At 51.7% G+C, this 17,380-nt stretch overlaps 35 non-coding genes across 35 annotated transcripts; 12 read left to right on the top strand and 23 right to left on the bottom strand.

The window, feature by feature from the left end:
* Positions 1-145: 145 nt before the first annotated feature.
* Trnav-cac lies at positions 146-218 on the bottom strand. Its single transcript has one exon. It is a non-coding gene; the product is annotated as a tRNA-Val (tRNA).
* Positions 219-597: 379 nt separating this feature from the next.
* Trnap-agg lies at positions 598-671 on the top strand. The gene has a single exon. It is a non-coding gene; the product is annotated as a tRNA-Pro (tRNA).
* Positions 672-1,391: 720 nt separating this feature from the next.
* Positions 1,392-1,464, bottom strand: Trnav-aac. The gene has a single exon. It is a non-coding gene; the product is annotated as a tRNA-Val (tRNA).
* A 158-nt stretch (positions 1,465-1,622) lies between these two features.
* Trnav-cac lies at positions 1,623-1,695 on the bottom strand. Its single transcript has one exon. It is a non-coding gene; the product is annotated as a tRNA-Val (tRNA).
* Positions 1,696-2,074: 379 nt separating this feature from the next.
* Positions 2,075-2,148, top strand: Trnap-agg. Its single transcript has one exon. It is a non-coding gene; the product is annotated as a tRNA-Pro (tRNA).
* A 721-nt stretch (positions 2,149-2,869) lies between these two features.
* Positions 2,870-2,942, bottom strand: Trnav-aac. The gene has a single exon. It is a non-coding gene; the product is annotated as a tRNA-Val (tRNA).
* Positions 2,943-3,100: 158 nt separating this feature from the next.
* Trnav-cac lies at positions 3,101-3,173 on the bottom strand. Its single transcript has one exon. It is a non-coding gene; the product is annotated as a tRNA-Val (tRNA).
* Positions 3,174-3,552: 379 nt separating this feature from the next.
* Trnap-agg lies at positions 3,553-3,626 on the top strand. The gene has a single exon. It is a non-coding gene; the product is annotated as a tRNA-Pro (tRNA).
* Positions 3,627-4,348: 722 nt separating this feature from the next.
* Positions 4,349-4,421, bottom strand: Trnav-aac. The gene has a single exon. It is a non-coding gene; the product is annotated as a tRNA-Val (tRNA).
* Positions 4,422-4,579: 158 nt separating this feature from the next.
* On the bottom strand, positions 4,580-4,652 carry Trnav-cac. Its single transcript has one exon. It is a non-coding gene; the product is annotated as a tRNA-Val (tRNA).
* A 379-nt stretch (positions 4,653-5,031) lies between these two features.
* Trnap-agg lies at positions 5,032-5,105 on the top strand. Its single transcript has one exon. It is a non-coding gene; the product is annotated as a tRNA-Pro (tRNA).
* Positions 5,106-5,827: 722 nt separating this feature from the next.
* Positions 5,828-5,900, bottom strand: Trnav-aac. Its single transcript has one exon. It is a non-coding gene; the product is annotated as a tRNA-Val (tRNA).
* A 158-nt stretch (positions 5,901-6,058) lies between these two features.
* Trnav-cac lies at positions 6,059-6,131 on the bottom strand. Its single transcript has one exon. It is a non-coding gene; the product is annotated as a tRNA-Val (tRNA).
* A 379-nt stretch (positions 6,132-6,510) lies between these two features.
* On the top strand, positions 6,511-6,584 carry Trnap-agg. Its single transcript has one exon. It is a non-coding gene; the product is annotated as a tRNA-Pro (tRNA).
* Positions 6,585-7,306: 722 nt separating this feature from the next.
* Positions 7,307-7,379, bottom strand: Trnav-aac. Its single transcript has one exon. It is a non-coding gene; the product is annotated as a tRNA-Val (tRNA).
* Positions 7,380-7,537: 158 nt separating this feature from the next.
* Positions 7,538-7,610, bottom strand: Trnav-cac. The gene has a single exon. It is a non-coding gene; the product is annotated as a tRNA-Val (tRNA).
* Positions 7,611-7,989: 379 nt separating this feature from the next.
* On the top strand, positions 7,990-8,063 carry Trnap-agg. The gene has a single exon. It is a non-coding gene; the product is annotated as a tRNA-Pro (tRNA).
* A 722-nt stretch (positions 8,064-8,785) lies between these two features.
* On the bottom strand, positions 8,786-8,858 carry Trnav-aac. The gene has a single exon. It is a non-coding gene; the product is annotated as a tRNA-Val (tRNA).
* Positions 8,859-9,016: 158 nt separating this feature from the next.
* Positions 9,017-9,089, bottom strand: Trnav-cac. Its single transcript has one exon. It is a non-coding gene; the product is annotated as a tRNA-Val (tRNA).
* Positions 9,090-9,468: 379 nt separating this feature from the next.
* Trnap-agg lies at positions 9,469-9,542 on the top strand. Its single transcript has one exon. It is a non-coding gene; the product is annotated as a tRNA-Pro (tRNA).
* Positions 9,543-10,263: 721 nt separating this feature from the next.
* Trnav-aac lies at positions 10,264-10,336 on the bottom strand. Its single transcript has one exon. It is a non-coding gene; the product is annotated as a tRNA-Val (tRNA).
* Positions 10,337-10,494: 158 nt separating this feature from the next.
* On the bottom strand, positions 10,495-10,567 carry Trnav-cac. The gene has a single exon. It is a non-coding gene; the product is annotated as a tRNA-Val (tRNA).
* Positions 10,568-10,946: 379 nt separating this feature from the next.
* On the top strand, positions 10,947-11,020 carry Trnap-agg. Its single transcript has one exon. It is a non-coding gene; the product is annotated as a tRNA-Pro (tRNA).
* A 723-nt stretch (positions 11,021-11,743) lies between these two features.
* On the bottom strand, positions 11,744-11,816 carry Trnav-aac. Its single transcript has one exon. It is a non-coding gene; the product is annotated as a tRNA-Val (tRNA).
* Positions 11,817-11,974: 158 nt separating this feature from the next.
* On the bottom strand, positions 11,975-12,047 carry Trnav-cac. The gene has a single exon. It is a non-coding gene; the product is annotated as a tRNA-Val (tRNA).
* A 379-nt stretch (positions 12,048-12,426) lies between these two features.
* Trnap-agg lies at positions 12,427-12,500 on the top strand. The gene has a single exon. It is a non-coding gene; the product is annotated as a tRNA-Pro (tRNA).
* A 723-nt stretch (positions 12,501-13,223) lies between these two features.
* On the bottom strand, positions 13,224-13,296 carry Trnav-aac. The gene has a single exon. It is a non-coding gene; the product is annotated as a tRNA-Val (tRNA).
* A 158-nt stretch (positions 13,297-13,454) lies between these two features.
* Positions 13,455-13,527, bottom strand: Trnav-cac. Its single transcript has one exon. It is a non-coding gene; the product is annotated as a tRNA-Val (tRNA).
* A 379-nt stretch (positions 13,528-13,906) lies between these two features.
* Trnap-agg lies at positions 13,907-13,980 on the top strand. The gene has a single exon. It is a non-coding gene; the product is annotated as a tRNA-Pro (tRNA).
* Positions 13,981-14,703: 723 nt separating this feature from the next.
* On the bottom strand, positions 14,704-14,776 carry Trnav-aac. Its single transcript has one exon. It is a non-coding gene; the product is annotated as a tRNA-Val (tRNA).
* A 158-nt stretch (positions 14,777-14,934) lies between these two features.
* Trnav-cac lies at positions 14,935-15,007 on the bottom strand. The gene has a single exon. It is a non-coding gene; the product is annotated as a tRNA-Val (tRNA).
* A 379-nt stretch (positions 15,008-15,386) lies between these two features.
* On the top strand, positions 15,387-15,460 carry Trnap-agg. Its single transcript has one exon. It is a non-coding gene; the product is annotated as a tRNA-Pro (tRNA).
* A 722-nt stretch (positions 15,461-16,182) lies between these two features.
* On the bottom strand, positions 16,183-16,255 carry Trnav-aac. The gene has a single exon. It is a non-coding gene; the product is annotated as a tRNA-Val (tRNA).
* A 158-nt stretch (positions 16,256-16,413) lies between these two features.
* Trnav-cac lies at positions 16,414-16,486 on the bottom strand. The gene has a single exon. It is a non-coding gene; the product is annotated as a tRNA-Val (tRNA).
* Positions 16,487-16,868: 382 nt separating this feature from the next.
* On the top strand, positions 16,869-16,942 carry Trnap-agg. Its single transcript has one exon. It is a non-coding gene; the product is annotated as a tRNA-Pro (tRNA).
* The last annotated feature ends 438 nt before the right edge of the window (positions 16,943-17,380 follow it).

The following is a 17,380-nucleotide window of genomic DNA, read 5'->3' as shown; positions in this document are numbered from 1 at the left end:
CGTACTGCACAGACAACTTGTAGTGATGTTGCCATCGTAACTAAAAAATTCAATAAATGTGGTACTTGCAAAACGAAGGGACGTGCGGCAGATCCACACACGAAGTGGCTCATTGGAGGACAATACGACATAGGCAGGAAAATACTGTTCCCGCCCGGGATCGAACCGGGGACCTTCTGCGTGTGAAGCAGACGTGATAACCGCTACACTACGGAAACGACGGACACGACGAGTCCATCCTTTTTCACTCAAACTTGCCTCAGCCTTTCTATCGTCGGCGAATGCACACACGACAGATCTTTTGTCAGCCTGGAACCCATCACAGCCGAGGGCTCAAGAAGTCTTCGGGGTGCTCGAGAGGGTGTCTGCCGTAGCACCCCTAACGAGATAGCGGCGTTTCGCGCAGTCGTTATTGCGAGTCATATCAGCAAAGCAATCACTTTCTCAGCAGCAAGCAGTGCGAGCCCAGCGGCAGCTCTACATGAAGGTACCGACAGCCCAGGAAGGCCGCCCCCATCCCGCCAGCGTACACGAGACTTCCAGGGCACCCTGGACGACATCGAGGGATTGGAATAATTGGCAATCACCGTGTCACAGCGCTCGTTGGTCTAGGGGTATGATTCCTGCTTAGGGTGCAGGAGGTCCCGGGTTCAAATCCCGGACGAGCCCTAGCGTTTTGTGCAAACTGATCGCACGTCAGTGGCTGAGTCAGCGCAAAAAGCTCGCCGTCAATATCAAATGAACTTCTTATTCGATGTGAGCAATTGACACTCTGGTCCGACGCGTTAAAAAAAAAAATAAAAAAAAAAAGTGGCTAGGGTACCTGGCTCTCACCCAGGAGGCGCGGGTTCGATTCCCGGTACCGGAAATGCGCATTTTGTTGCTCCTCTTATGCGACTTGGCCCGACTTAGCTCGACTGACGCTACGCTGACGCTTGCAGAAAACTACGTTAAGTACGATTCGTGGTAACAAGTGACGGCGAGAGCGATGCGACACCTGTCCACCTCTTATCGAGGCACCTAACTGTGGTCAACAAAGCTGGAGGACTGCAAGACATTGCCACGGGGGTTGAATGCAGCTAACCACACTGCTTAGTGTCCTAACAGTGGAGACAGGTTCAAAAAAAAAAAAAAAAAAATGGGTATAATTCCTGCTTAGGGTGCAGGAGGTCCCGGGTTCAAATCCCGGACGAGCCAACGCGTTTTGTGCAAACTGATCGCACGTCAGTGGCTGAGTCAGCGCAAAAAGCTCGCCGTCAATATCAAACGAATTTCTTATTCGACGTGAGCAATTGACACTCTGGTCCGACGCGTGAAGGCGATTACGAAGGTTTCGGGTACAGGTGGTAGCAGATGCATGTTAGTAAGTCTTGCTTAAAGTGATGAAAAAGTGTTTCCGCCCGGGATCGAACCGGGGACCTTCTGCGTGTTAGGCAGACGTGATAACCGCTACACCACGGAAACTGCTTGTGTGCACCGTACTGCACAGACAACTTGTAGTGATGTTGCCATCGTAACTAAAAAATTCAATAAATGTGGTACTTGCAAAACGAAGGGACGTGCGGCAGATCCACACACGAAGTGGCTCATTGGAGGACAATACGACATAGGCAGGAAAATACTGTTCCCGCCCGGGATCGAACCGGGGACCTTCTGCGTGTGAAGCAGACGTGATAACCGCTACACTACGGAAACGACGGACACGACGAGTCCATCCTTTTTCACTCAAACTTGCCTCAGCCTTTCTATCGTCGGCGAATGCACACACGACAGATCTTTTGTCAGCCTGGAACCCATCACAGCCGAGGGCTCAAGAAGTCTTCGGGGTGCTCGAGAGGGTGTCTGCCGTAGCACCCCTAACGAGATAGCGGCGTTTCGCGCAGTCGTTATTGCGAGTCATATCAGCAAAGCAATCACTTTCTCAGCAGCAAGCAGTGCGAGCCCAGCGGCAGCTCTACATGAAGGTACCGACAGCCCAGGAAGGCCGCCCCCATCCCGCCAGCGTACACGAGACTTCCAGGGCACCCTGGACGACATCGAGGGATTGGAATAATTGGCAATCACCGTGTCACAGCGCTCGTTGGTCTAGGGGTATGATTCCTGCTTAGGGTGCAGGAGGTCCCGGGTTCAAATCCCGGACGAGCCCTAGCGTTTTGTGCAAACTGATCGCACGTCAGTGGCTGAGTCAGCGCAAAAAGCTCGCCGTCAATATCAAATGAACTTCTTATTCGATGTGAGCAATTGACACTCTGGTCCGACGCGTTAAAAAAAAAAATAAAAAAAAAAAAGTGGCTAGGGTACCTGGCTCTCACCCAGGAGGCGCGGGTTCGATTCCCGGTACCGGAAATGCGCATTTTGTTGCTCCTCTTATGCGACTTGGCCCGACTTAGCTCGACTGACGCTACGCTGACGCTTGCAGAAAACTACGTTAAGTACGATTCGTGGTAACAAGTGACGGCGAGAGCGATGCGACACCTGTCCACCTCTTATCGAGGCACCTAACTGTGGTCAACAAAGCTGGAGGACTGCAAGACATTGCCACGGGGGTTGAATGCAGCTAACCACACTGCTTAGTGTCCTAACAGTGGAGACAGGTTCAAAAAAAAAAAAAAAAAAATGGGTATAATTCCTGCTTAGGGTGCAGGAGGTCCCGGGTTCAAATCCCGGACGAGCCAACGCGTTTTGTGCAAACTGATCGCACGTCAGTGGCTGAGTCAGCGCAAAAAGCTCGCCGTCAATATCAAACGAATTTCTTATTCGACGTGAGCAATTGACACTCTGGTCCGACGCGTGAAGGCGATTACGAAGGTTTCGGGTACAGGTGGTAGCAGATGCATGTTAGTAAGTCTTGCTTAAAGTGATGAAAAAGTGTTTCCGCCCGGGATCGAACCGGGGACCTTCTGCGTGTTAGGCAGACGTGATAACCGCTACACCACGGAAACTGCTTGTGTGCACCGTACTGCACAGACAACTTGTAGTGATGTTGCCATCGTAACTAAAAAATTCAATAAATGTGGTACTTGCAAAACGAAGGGACGTGCGGCAGATCCACACACGAAGTGGCTCATTGGAGGACAATACGACATAGGCAGGAAAATACTGTTCCCGCCCGGGATCGAACCGGGGACCTTCTGCGTGTGAAGCAGACGTGATAACCGCTACACTACGGAAACGACGGACACGACGAGTCCATCCTTTTTCACTCAAACTTGCCTCAGCCTTTCTATCGTCGGCGAATGCACACACGACAGATCTTTTGTCAGCCTGGAACCCATCACAGCCGAGGGCTCAAGAAGTCTTCGGGGTGCTCGAGAGGGTGTCTGCCGTAGCACCCCTAACGAGATAGCGGCGTTTCGCGCAGTCGTTATTGCGAGTCATATCAGCAAAGCAATCACTTTCTCAGCAGCAAGCAGTGCGAGCCCAGCGGCAGCTCTACATGAAGGTACCGACAGCCCAGGAAGGCCGCCCCCATCCCGCCAGCGTACACGAGACTTCCAGGGCACCCTGGACGACATCGAGGGATTGGAATAATTGGCAATCACCGTGTCACAGCGCTCGTTGGTCTAGGGGTATGATTCCTGCTTAGGGTGCAGGAGGTCCCGGGTTCAAATCCCGGACGAGCCCTAGCGTTTTGTGCAAACTGATCGCACGTCAGTGGCTGAGTCAGCGCAAAAAGCTCGCCGTCAATATCAAATGAACTTCTTATTCGATGTGAGCAATTGACACTCTGGTCCGACGCGTTAAAAAAAAAAATAAAAAAAAAAAAGTGGCTAGGGTACCTGGCTCTCACCCAGGAGGCGCGGGTTCGATTCCCGGTACCGGAAATGCGCATTTTGTTGCTCCTCTTATGCGACTTGGCCCGACTTAGCTCGACTGACGCTACGCTGACGCTTGCAGAAAACTACGTTAAGTACGATTCGTGGTAACAAGTGACGGCGAGAGCGATGCGACACCTGTCCACCTCTTATCGAGGCACCTAACTGTGGTCAACAAAGCTGGAGGACTGCAAGACATTGCCACGGGGGTTGAATGCAGCTAACCACACTGCTTAGTGTCCTAACAGTGGAGACAGGTTCAAAAAAAAAAAAAAAAAAAATGGGTATAATTCCTGCTTAGGGTGCAGGAGGTCCCGGGTTCAAATCCCGGACGAGCCAACGCGTTTTGTGCAAACTGATCGCACGTCAGTGGCTGAGTCAGCGCAAAAAGCTCGCCGTCAATATCAAACGAATTTCTTATTCGACGTGAGCAATTGACACTCTGGTCCGACGCGTGAAGGCGATTACGAAGGTTTCGGGTACAGGTGGTAGCAGATGCATGTTAGTAAGTCTTGCTTAAAGTGATGAAAAAGTGTTTCCGCCCGGGATCGAACCGGGGACCTTCTGCGTGTTAGGCAGACGTGATAACCGCTACACCACGGAAACTGCTTGTGTGCACCGTACTGCACAGACAACTTGTAGTGATGTTGCCATCGTAACTAAAAAATTCAATAAATGTGGTACTTGCAAAACGAAGGGACGTGCGGCAGATCCACACACGAAGTGGCTCATTGGAGGACAATACGACATAGGCAGGAAAATACTGTTCCCGCCCGGGATCGAACCGGGGACCTTCTGCGTGTGAAGCAGACGTGATAACCGCTACACTACGGAAACGACGGACACGACGAGTCCATCCTTTTTCACTCAAACTTGCCTCAGCCTTTCTATCGTCGGCGAATGCACACACGACAGATCTTTTGTCAGCCTGGAACCCATCACAGCCGAGGGCTCAAGAAGTCTTCGGGGTGCTCGAGAGGGTGTCTGCCGTAGCACCCCTAACGAGATAGCGGCGTTTCGCGCAGTCGTTATTGCGAGTCATATCAGCAAAGCAATCACTTTCTCAGCAGCAAGCAGTGCGAGCCCAGCGGCAGCTCTACATGAAGGTACCGACAGCCCAGGAAGGCCGCCCCCATCCCGCCAGCGTACACGAGACTTCCAGGGCACCCTGGACGACATCGAGGGATTGGAATAATTGGCAATCACCGTGTCACAGCGCTCGTTGGTCTAGGGGTATGATTCCTGCTTAGGGTGCAGGAGGTCCCGGGTTCAAATCCCGGACGAGCCCTAGCGTTTTGTGCAAACTGATCGCACGTCAGTGGCTGAGTCAGCGCAAAAAGCTCGCCGTCAATATCAAATGAACTTCTTATTCGATGTGAGCAATTGACACTCTGGTCCGACGCGTTAAAAAAAAAAATAAAAAAAAAAAAGTGGCTAGGGTACCTGGCTCTCACCCAGGAGGCGCGGGTTCGATTCCCGGTACCGGAAATGCGCATTTTGTTGCTCCTCTTATGCGACTTGGCCCGACTTAGCTCGACTGACGCTACGCTGACGCTTGCAGAAAACTACGTTAAGTACGATTCGTGGTAACAAGTGACGGCGAGAGCGATGCGACACCTGTCCACCTCTTATCGAGGCACCTAACTGTGGTCAACAAAGCTGGAGGACTGCAAGACATTGCCACGGGGGTTGAATGCAGCTAACCACACTGCTTAGTGTCCTAACAGTGGAGACAGGTTCAAAAAAAAAAAAAAAAAAAATGGGTATAATTCCTGCTTAGGGTGCAGGAGGTCCCGGGTTCAAATCCCGGACGAGCCAACGCGTTTTGTGCAAACTGATCGCACGTCAGTGGCTGAGTCAGCGCAAAAAGCTCGCCGTCAATATCAAACGAATTTCTTATTCGACGTGAGCAATTGACACTCTGGTCCGACGCGTGAAGGCGATTACGAAGGTTTCGGGTACAGGTGGTAGCAGATGCATGTTAGTAAGTCTTGCTTAAAGTGATGAAAAAGTGTTTCCGCCCGGGATCGAACCGGGGACCTTCTGCGTGTTAGGCAGACGTGATAACCGCTACACCACGGAAACTGCTTGTGTGCACCGTACTGCACAGACAACTTGTAGTGATGTTGCCATCGTAACTAAAAAATTCAATAAATGTGGTACTTGCAAAACGAAGGGACGTGCGGCAGATCCACACACGAAGTGGCTCATTGGAGGACAATACGACATAGGCAGGAAAATACTGTTCCCGCCCGGGATCGAACCGGGGACCTTCTGCGTGTGAAGCAGACGTGATAACCGCTACACTACGGAAACGACGGACACGACGAGTCCATCCTTTTTCACTCAAACTTGCCTCAGCCTTTCTATCGTCGGCGAATGCACACACGACAGATCTTTTGTCAGCCTGGAACCCATCACAGCCGAGGGCTCAAGAAGTCTTCGGGGTGCTCGAGAGGGTGTCTGCCGTAGCACCCCTAACGAGATAGCGGCGTTTCGCGCAGTCGTTATTGCGAGTCATATCAGCAAAGCAATCACTTTCTCAGCAGCAAGCAGTGCGAGCCCAGCGGCAGCTCTACATGAAGGTACCGACAGCCCAGGAAGGCCGCCCCCATCCCGCCAGCGTACACGAGACTTCCAGGGCACCCTGGACGACATCGAGGGATTGGAATAATTGGCAATCACCGTGTCACAGCGCTCGTTGGTCTAGGGGTATGATTCCTGCTTAGGGTGCAGGAGGTCCCGGGTTCAAATCCCGGACGAGCCCTAGCGTTTTGTGCAAACTGATCGCACGTCAGTGGCTGAGTCAGCGCAAAAAGCTCGCCGTCAATATCAAATGAACTTCTTATTCGATGTGAGCAATTGACACTCTGGTCCGACGCGTTAAAAAAAAAAATAAAAAAAAAAAAGTGGCTAGGGTACCTGGCTCTCACCCAGGAGGCGCGGGTTCGATTCCCGGTACCGGAAATGCGCATTTTGTTGCTCCTCTTATGCGACTTGGCCCGACTTAGCTCGACTGACGCTACGCTGACGCTTGCAGAAAACTACGTTAAGTACGATTCGTGGTAACAAGTGACGGCGAGAGCGATGCGACACCTGTCCACCTCTTATCGAGGCACCTAACTGTGGTCAACAAAGCTGGAGGACTGCAAGACATTGCCACGGGGGTTGAATGCAGCTAACCACACTGCTTAGTGTCCTAACAGTGGAGACAGGTTCAAAAAAAAAAAAAAAAAAAATGGGTATAATTCCTGCTTAGGGTGCAGGAGGTCCCGGGTTCAAATCCCGGACGAGCCAACGCGTTTTGTGCAAACTGATCGCACGTCAGTGGCTGAGTCAGCGCAAAAAGCTCGCCGTCAATATCAAACGAATTTCTTATTCGACGTGAGCAATTGACACTCTGGTCCGACGCGTGAAGGCGATTACGAAGGTTTCGGGTACAGGTGGTAGCAGATGCATGTTAGTAAGTCTTGCTTAAAGTGATGAAAAAGTGTTTCCGCCCGGGATCGAACCGGGGACCTTCTGCGTGTTAGGCAGACGTGATAACCGCTACACCACGGAAACTGCTTGTGTGCACCGTACTGCACAGACAACTTGTAGTGATGTTGCCATCGTAACTAAAAAATTCAATAAATGTGGTACTTGCAAAACGAAGGGACGTGCGGCAGATCCACACACGAAGTGGCTCATTGGAGGACAATACGACATAGGCAGGAAAATACTGTTCCCGCCCGGGATCGAACCGGGGACCTTCTGCGTGTGAAGCAGACGTGATAACCGCTACACTACGGAAACGACGGACACGACGAGTCCATCCTTTTTCACTCAAACTTGCCTCAGCCTTTCTATCGTCGGCGAATGCACACACGACAGATCTTTTGTCAGCCTGGAACCCATCACAGCCGAGGGCTCAAGAAGTCTTCGGGGTGCTCGAGAGGGTGTCTGCCGTAGCACCCCTAACGAGATAGCGGCGTTTCGCGCAGTCGTTATTGCGAGTCATATCAGCAAAGCAATCACTTTCTCAGCAGCAAGCAGTGCGAGCCCAGCGGCAGCTCTACATGAAGGTACCGACAGCCCAGGAAGGCCGCCCCCATCCCGCCAGCGTACACGAGACTTCCAGGGCACCCTGGACGACATCGAGGGATTGGAATAATTGGCAATCACCGTGTCACAGCGCTCGTTGGTCTAGGGGTATGATTCCTGCTTAGGGTGCAGGAGGTCCCGGGTTCAAATCCCGGACGAGCCCTAGCGTTTTGTGCAAACTGATCGCACGTCAGTGGCTGAGTCAGCGCAAAAAGCTCGCCGTCAATATCAAATGAACTTCTTATTCGATGTGAGCAATTGACACTCTGGTCCGACGCGTTAAAAAAAAAAATAAAAAAAAAAAAGTGGCTAGGGTACCTGGCTCTCACCCAGGAGGCGCGGGTTCGATTCCCGGTACCGGAAATGCGCATTTTGTTGCTCCTCTTATGCGACTTGGCCCGACTTAGCTCGACTGACGCTACGCTGACGCTTGCAGAAAACTACGTTAAGTACGATTCGTGGTAACAAGTGACGGCGAGAGCGATGCGACACCTGTCCACCTCTTATCGAGGCACCTAACTGTGGTCAACAAAGCTGGAGGACTGCAAGACATTGCCACGGGGGTTGAATGCAGCTAACCACACTGCTTAGTGTCCTAACAGTGGAGACAGGTTCAAAAAAAAAAAAAAAAAAAATGGGTATAATTCCTGCTTAGGGTGCAGGAGGTCCCGGGTTCAAATCCCGGACGAGCCAACGCGTTTTGTGCAAACTGATCGCACGTCAGTGGCTGAGTCAGCGCAAAAAGCTCGCCGTCAATATCAAACGAATTTCTTATTCGACGTGAGCAATTGACACTCTGGTCCGACGCGTGAAGGCGATTACGAAGGTTTCGGGTACAGGTGGTAGCAGATGCATGTTAGTAAGTCTTGCTTAAAGTGATGAAAAAGTGTTTCCGCCCGGGATCGAACCGGGGACCTTCTGCGTGTTAGGCAGACGTGATAACCGCTACACCACGGAAACTGCTTGTGTGCACCGTACTGCACAGACAACTTGTAGTGATGTTGCCATCGTAACTAAAAAATTCAATAAATGTGGTACTTGCAAAACGAAGGGACGTGCGGCAGATCCACACACGAAGTGGCTCATTGGAGGACAATACGACATAGGCAGGAAAATACTGTTCCCGCCCGGGATCGAACCGGGGACCTTCTGCGTGTGAAGCAGACGTGATAACCGCTACACTACGGAAACGACGGACACGACGAGTCCATCCTTTTTCACTCAAACTTGCCTCAGCCTTTCTATCGTCGGCGAATGCACACACGACAGATCTTTTGTCAGCCTGGAACCCATCACAGCCGAGGGCTCAAGAAGTCTTCGGGGTGCTCGAGAGGGTGTCTGCCGTAGCACCCCTAACGAGATAGCGGCGTTTCGCGCAGTCGTTATTGCGAGTCATATCAGCAAAGCAATCACTTTCTCAGCAGCAAGCAGTGCGAGCCCAGCGGCAGCTCTACATGAAGGTACCGACAGCCCAGGAAGGCCGCCCCCATCCCGCCAGCGTACACGAGACTTCCAGGGCACCCTGGACGACATCGAGGGATTGGAATAATTGGCAATCACCGTGTCACAGCGCTCGTTGGTCTAGGGGTATGATTCCTGCTTAGGGTGCAGGAGGTCCCGGGTTCAAATCCCGGACGAGCCCTAGCGTTTTGTGCAAACTGATCGCACGTCAGTGGCTGAGTCAGCGCAAAAAGCTCGCCGTCAATATCAAATGAACTTCTTATTCGATGTGAGCAATTGACACTCTGGTCCGACGCGTTAAAAAAAAAAATAAAAAAAAACAAAGTGGCTAGGGTACCTGGCTCTCACCCAGGAGGCGCGGGTTCGATTCCCGGTACCGGAAATGCGCATTTTGTTGCTCCTCTTATGCGACTTGGCCCGACTTAGCTCGACTGACGCTACGCTGACGCTTGCAGAAAACTACGTTAAGTACGATTCGTGGTAACAAGTGACGGCGAGAGCGATGCGACACCTGTCCACCTCTTATCGAGGCACCTAACTGTGGTCAACAAAGCTGGAGGACTGCAAGACATTGCCACGGGGGTTGAATGCAGCTAACCACACTGCTTAGTGTCCTAACAGTGGAGACAGGTTCAAAAAAAAAAAAAAAAAAATGGGTATAATTCCTGCTTAGGGTGCAGGAGGTCCCGGGTTCAAATCCCGGACGAGCCAACGCGTTTTGTGCAAACTGATCGCACGTCAGTGGCTGAGTCAGCGAAAAAGCTCGCCGTCAATATCAAACGAATTTCTTATTCGACGTGAGCAATTGACACTCTGGTCCGACGCGTGAAGGCGATTACGAAGGTTTCGGGTACAGGTGGTAGCAGATGCATGTTAGTAAGTCTTGCTTAAAGTGATGAAAAAGTGTTTCCGCCCGGGATCGAACCGGGGACCTTCTGCGTGTTAGGCAGACGTGATAACCGCTACACCACGGAAACTGCTTGTGTGCACCGTACTGCACAGACAACTTGTAGTGATGTTGCCATCGTAACTAAAAAATTCAATAAATGTGGTACTTGCAAAACGAAGGGACGTGCGGCAGATCCACACACGAAGTGGCTCATTGGAGGACAATACGACATAGGCAGGAAAATACTGTTCCCGCCCGGGATCGAACCGGGGACCTTCTGCGTGTGAAGCAGACGTGATAACCGCTACACTACGGAAACGACGGACACGACGAGTCCATCCTTTTTCACTCAAACTTGCCTCAGCCTTTCTATCGTCGGCGAATGCACACACGACAGATCTTTTGTCAGCCTGGAACCCATCACAGCCGAGGGCTCAAGAAGTCTTCGGGGTGCTCGAGAGGGTGTCTGCCGTAGCACCCCTAACGAGATAGCGGCGTTTCGCGCAGTCGTTATTGCGAGTCATATCAGCAAAGCAATCACTTTCTCAGCAGCAAGCAGTGCGAGCCCAGCGGCAGCTCTACATGAAGGTACCGACAGCCCAGGAAGGCCGCCCCCATCCCGCCAGCGTACACGAGACTTCCAGGGCACCCTGGACGACATCGAGGGATTGGAATAATTGGCAATCACCGTGTCACAGCGCTCGTTGGTCTAGGGGTATGATTCCTGCTTAGGGTGCAGGAGGTCCCGGGTTCAAATCCCGGACGAGCCCTAGCGTTTTGTGCAAACTGATCGCACGTCAGTGGCTGAGTCAGCGCAAAAAGCTCGCCGTCAATATCAAATGAACTTCTTATTCGATGTGAGCAATTGACACTCTGGTCCGACGCGTTAAAAAAAAAAATAAAAAAAAACAAAGTGGCTAGGGTACCTGGCTCTCACCCAGGAGGCGCGGGTTCGATTCCCGGTACCGGAAATGCGCATTTTGTTGCTCCTCTTATGCGACTTGGCCCGACTTAGCTCGACTGACGCTACGCTGACGCTTGCAGAAAACTACGTTAAGTACGATTCGTGGTAACAAGTGACGGCGAGAGCGATGCGACACCTGTCCACCTCTTATCGAGGCACCTAACTGTGGTCAACAAAGCTGGAGGACTGCAAGACATTGCCACGGGGGTTGAATGCAGCTAACCACACTGCTTAGTGTCCTAACAGTGGAGACAGGTTCAAAAAAAAAAAAAAAAAAAATGGGTATAATTCCTGCTTAGGGTGCAGGAGGTCCCGGGTTCAAATCCCGGACGAGCCAACGCGTTTTGTGCAAACTGATCGCACGTCAGTGGCTGAGTCAGCGCAAAAAGCTCGCCGTCAATATCAAACGAATTTCTTATTCGACGTGAGCAATTGACACTCTGGTCCGACGCGTGAAGGCGATTACGAAGGTTTCGGGTACAGGTGGTAGCAGATGCATGTTAGTAAGTCTTGCTTAAAGTGATGAAAAAGTGTTTCCGCCCGGGATCGAACCGGGGACCTTCTGCGTGTTAGGCAGACGTGATAACCGCTACACCACGGAAACTGCTTGTGTGCACCGTACTGCACAGACAACTTGTAGTGATGTTGCCATCGTAACTAAAAAATTCAATAAATGTGGTACTTGCAAAACGAAGGGACGTGCGGCAGATCCACACACGAAGTGGCTCATTGGAGGACAATACGACATAGGCAGGAAAATACTGTTCCCGCCCGGGATCGAACCGGGGACCTTCTGCGTGTGAAGCAGACGTGATAACCGCTACACTACGGAAACGACGGACACGACGAGTCCATCCTTTTTCACTCAAACTTGCCTCAGCCTTTCTATCGTCGGCGAATGCACACACGACAGATCTTTTGTCAGCCTGGAACCCATCACAGCCGAGGGCTCAAGAAGTCTTCGGGGTGCTCGAGAGGGTGTCTGCCGTAGCACCCCTAACGAGATAGCGGCGTTTCGCGCAGTCGTTATTGCGAGTCATATCAGCAAAGCAATCACTTTCTCAGCAGCAAGCAGTGCGAGCCCAGCGGCAGCTCTACATGAAGGTACCGACAGCCCAGGAAGGCCGCCCCCATCCCGCCAGCGTACACGAGACTTCCAGGGCACCCTGGACGACATCGAGGGATTGGAATAATTGGCAATCACCGTGTCACAGCGCTCGTTGGTCTAGGGGTATGATTCCTGCTTAGGGTGCAGGAGGTCCCGGGTTCAAATCCCGGACGAGCCCTAGCGTTTTGTGCAAACTGATCGCACGTCAGTGGCTGAGTCAGCGCAAAAAGCTCGCCGTCAATATCAAATGAACTTCTTATTCGATGTGAGCAATTGACACTCTGGTCCGACGCGTTAAAAAAAAAAATAAAAAAAAAAAAGTGGCTAGGGTACCTGGCTCTCACCCAGGAGGCGCGGGTTCGATTCCCGGTACCGGAAATGCGCATTTTGTTGCTCCTCTTATGCGACTTGGCCCGACTTAGCTCGACTGACGCTACGCTGACGCTTGCAGAAAACTACGTTAAGTACGATTCGTGGTAACAAGTGACGGCGAGAGCGATGCGACACCTGTCCACCTCTTATCGAGGCACCTAACTGTGGTCAACAAAGCTGGAGGACTGCAAGACATTGCCACGGGGGTTGAATGCAGCTAACCACACTGCTTAGTGTCCTAACAGTGGAGACAGGTTCAATATAAAAAAAAAAAAAAAATGGGTATAATTCCTGCTTAGGGTGCAGGAGGTCCCGGGTTCAAATCCCGGACGAGCCAACGCGTTTTGTGCAAACTGATCGCACGTCAGTGGCTGAGTCAGCGCAAAAAGCTCGCCGTCAATATCAAACGAATTTCTTATTCGACGTGAGCAATTGACACTCTGGTCCGACGCGTGAAGGCGATTACGAAGGTTTCGGGTACAGGTGGTAGCAGATGCATGTTAGTAAGTCTTGCTTAAAGTGATGAAAAAGTGTTTCCGCCCGGGATCGAACCGGGGACCTTCTGCGTGTTAGGCAGACGTGATAACCGCTACACCACGGAAACTGCTTGTGTGCACCGTACTGCACAGACAACTTGTAGTGATGTTGCCATCGTAACTAAAAAATTCAATAAATGTGGTACTTGCAAAACGAAGGGACGTGCGGCAGATCCACACACGAAGTGGCTCATTGGAGGACAATACGACATAGGCAGGAAAATACTGTTCCCGCCCGGGATCGAACCGGGGACCTTCTGCGTGTGAAGCAGACGTGATAACCGCTACACTACGGAAACGACGGACACGACGAGTCCATCCTTTTTCACTCAAACTTGCCTCAGCCTTTCTATCGTCGGCGAATGCACACACGACAGATCTTTTGTCAGCCTGGAACCCATCACAGCCGAGGGCTCAAGAAGTCTTCGGGGTGCTCGAGAGGGTGTCTGCCGTAGCACCCCTAACGAGATAGCGGCGTTTCGCGCAGTCGTTATTGCGAGTCATATCAGCAAAGCAATCACTTTCTCAGCAGCAAGCAGTGCGAGCCCAGCGGCAGCTCTACATGAAGGTACCGACAGCCCAGGAAGGCCGCCCCCATCCCGCCAGCGTACACGAGACTTCCAGGGCACCCTGGACGACATCGAGGGATTGGAATAATTGGCAATCACCGTGTCACAGCGCTCGTTGGTCTAGGGGTATGATTCCTGCTTAGGGTGCAGGAGGTCCCGGGTTCAAATCCCGGACGAGCCCTAGCGTTTTGTGCAAACTGATCGCACGTCAGTGGCTGAGTCAGCGCAAAAAGCTCGCCGTCAATATCAAATGAACTTCTTATTCGATGTGAGCAATTGACACTCTGGTCCGACGCGTTAAAAAAAAAAATAAAAAAAAAAAAAGTGGCTAGGGTACCTGGCTCTCACCCAGGAGGCGCGGGTTCGATTCCCGGTACCGGAAATGCGCATTTTGTTGCTCCTCTTATGCGACTTGGCCCGACTTAGCTCGACTGACGCTACGCTGACGCTTGCAGAAAACTACGTTAAGTACGATTCGTGGTAACAAGTGACGGCGAGAGCGATGCGACACCTGTCCACCTCTTATCGAGGCACCTAACTGTGGTCAACAAAGCTGGAGGACTGCAAGACATTGCCACGGGGGTTGAATGCAGCTAACCACACTGCTTAGTGTCCTAACAGTGGAGACAGGTTCAAAAAAAAAAAAAAAAAAAATGGGTATAATTCCTGCTTAGGGTGCAGGAGGTCCCGGGTTCAAATCCCGGACGAGCCAACGCGTTTTGTGCAAACTGATCGCACGTCAGTGGCTGAGTCAGCGCAAAAAGCTCGCCGTCAATATCAAACGAATTTCTTATTCGACGTGAGCAATTGACACTCTGGTCCGACGCGTGAAGGCGATTACGAAGGTTTCGGGTACAGGTGGTAGCAGATGCATGTTAGTAAGTCTTGCTTAAAGTGATGAAAAAGTGTTTCCGCCCGGGATCGAACCGGGGACCTTCTGCGTGTTAGGCAGACGTGATAACCGCTACACCACGGAAACTGCTTGTGTGCACCGTACTGCACAGACAACTTGTAGTGATGTTGCCATCGTAACTAAAAAATTCAATAAATGTGGTACTTGCAAAACGAAGGGACGTGCGGCAGATCCACACACGAAGTGGCTCATTGGAGGACAATACGACATAGGCAGGAAAATACTGTTCCCGCCCGGGATCGAACCGGGGACCTTCTGCGTGTGAAGCAGACGTGATAACCGCTACACTACGGAAACGACGGACACGACGAGTCCATCCTTTTTCACTCAAACTTGCCTCAGCCTTTCTATCGTCGGCGAATGCACACACGACAGATCTTTTGTCAGCCTGGAACCCATCACAGCCGAGGGCTCAAGAAGTCTTCGGGGTGCTCGAGAGGGTGTCTGCCGTAGCACCCCTAACGAGATAGCGGCGTTTCGCGCAGTCGTTATTGCGAGTCATATCAGCAAAGCAATCACTTTCTCAGCAGCAAGCAGTGCGAGCCCAGCGGCAGCTCTACATGAAGGTACCGACAGCCCAGGAAGGCCGCCCCCATCCCGCCAGCGTACACGAGACTTCCAGGGCACCCTGGACGACATCGAGGGATTGGAATAATTGGCAATCACCGTGTCACAGCGCTCGTTGGTCTAGGGGTATGATTCCTGCTTAGGGTGCAGGAGGTCCCGGGTTCAAATCCCGGACGAGCCCTAGCGTTTTGTGCAAACTGATCGCACGTCAGTGGCTGAGTCAGCGCAAAAAGCTCGCCGTCAATATCAAATGAACTTCTTATTCGATGTGAGCAATTGACACTCTGGTCCGACGCGTTAAAAAAAAAAATAAAAAAAAAAAAGTGGCTAGGGTACCTGGCTCTCACCCAGGAGGCGCGGGTTCGATTCCCGGTACCGGAAATGCGCATTTTGTTGCTCCTCTTATGCGACTTGGCCCGACTTAGCTCGACTGACGCTACGCTGACGCTTGCAGAAAACTACGTTAAGTACGATTCGTGGTAACAAGTGACGGCGAGAGCGATGCGACACCTGTCCACCTCTTATCGAGGCACCTAACTGTGGTCAACAAAGCTGGAGGACTGCAAGACATTGCCACGGGGGTTGAATGCAGCTAACCACACTGCTTAGTGTCCTAACAGTGGAGACAGGTTCAAAAAAAAAAAAAAAAAAAATGGGTATAATTCCTGCTTAGGGTGCAGGAGGTCCCGGGTTCAAATCCCGGACGAGCCAACGCGTTTTGTGCAAACTGATCGCACGTCAGTGGCTGAGTCAGCGCAAAAAGCTCGCCGTCAATATCAAACGAATTTCTTATTCGACGTGAGCAATTGACACTCTGGTCCGACGCGTGAAGGCGATTACGAAGGTTTCGGGTACAGGTGGTAGCAGATGCATGTTAGTAAGTCTTGCTTAAAGTGATGAAAAAGTGTTTCCGCCCGGGATCGAACCGGGGACCTTCTGCGTGTTAGGCAGACGTGATAACCGCTACACCACGGAAACTGCTTGTGTGCACCGTACTGCACAGACAACTTGTAGTGATGTTGCCATCGTAACTAAAAAATTCAATAAATGTGGTACTTGCAAAACGAAGGGACGTGCGGCAGATCCACACACGAAGTGGCTCATTGGAGGACAATACGACATAGGCAGGAAAATACTGTTCCCGCCCGGGATCGAACCGGGGACCTTCTGCGTGTGAAGCAGACGTGATAACCGCTACACTACGGAAACGACGGACACGACGAGTCCATCCTTTTTCACTCAAACTTGCCTCAGCCTTTCTATCGTCGGCGAATGCACACACGACAGATCTTTTGTCAGCCTGGAACCCATCACAGCCGAGGGCTCAAGAAGTCTTCGGGGTGCTCGAGAGGGTGTCTGCCGTAGCACCCCTAACGAGATAGCGGCGTTTCGCGCAGTCGTTATATTGCGAGTCATATCAGCAAAGCAATCACTTTCTCAGCAGCAAGCAGTGCGAGCCCAGCGGCAGCTCTACATGAAGGTACCGACAGCCCAGGAAGGCCGCCCCCATCCCGCCAGCGTACACGAGACTTCCAGGGGCACCCTGGACGACATCGAGGGATTGGAATAATTGGCAATCACCGTGTCACAGCGCTCGTTGGTCTAGGGGTATGATTCCTGCTTAGGGTGCAGGAGGTCCCGGGTTCAAATCCCGGACGAGCCCTAGCGTTTTGTGCAAACTGATCGCACGTCAGTGGCTGAGTCAGCGCAAAAAGCTCGCCGTCAATATCAAATGAACTTCTTATTCGATGTGAGCAATTGACACTCTGGTCCGACGCGTTAAAAAAAAAAATAAAAAAAAACAAAGTGGCTAGGGTACCTGGCTCTCACCCAGGAGGCGCGGGTTCGATTCCCCGGTACCGGAAATGCGCATTTTGTTGCTCCTCTTATGCGACTTGGCCCGACTTAGCTCGACTGACGCTACGCTGACGCTTGCAGAAAACTACGTTAAGTACGATTCGTGGTAACAAGTGACGGCGAGAGCGATGCGACACCTGTCCACCTCTTATCGAGGCACCTAACTGTGGTCAACAAAGCTGGAGGACTGCAAGACATTGCCACGGGGGTTGAATGCAGCTAACCACACTGCTTAGTGTCCTAACA

The sequence above is a fragment of the Schistocerca piceifrons genome, unplaced genomic scaffold (assembly GCF_021461385.2).
Source record: "Schistocerca piceifrons isolate TAMUIC-IGC-003096 unplaced genomic scaffold, iqSchPice1.1 HiC_scaffold_585, whole genome shotgun sequence".
Classification (NCBI taxonomy): Eukaryota; Metazoa; Arthropoda; class Insecta; order Orthoptera; family Acrididae; genus Schistocerca; species Schistocerca piceifrons.
The sequence above is the reverse complement of the archived record's forward strand: the minus strand, read 5'-3'. Positions and strand labels throughout refer to the sequence as shown.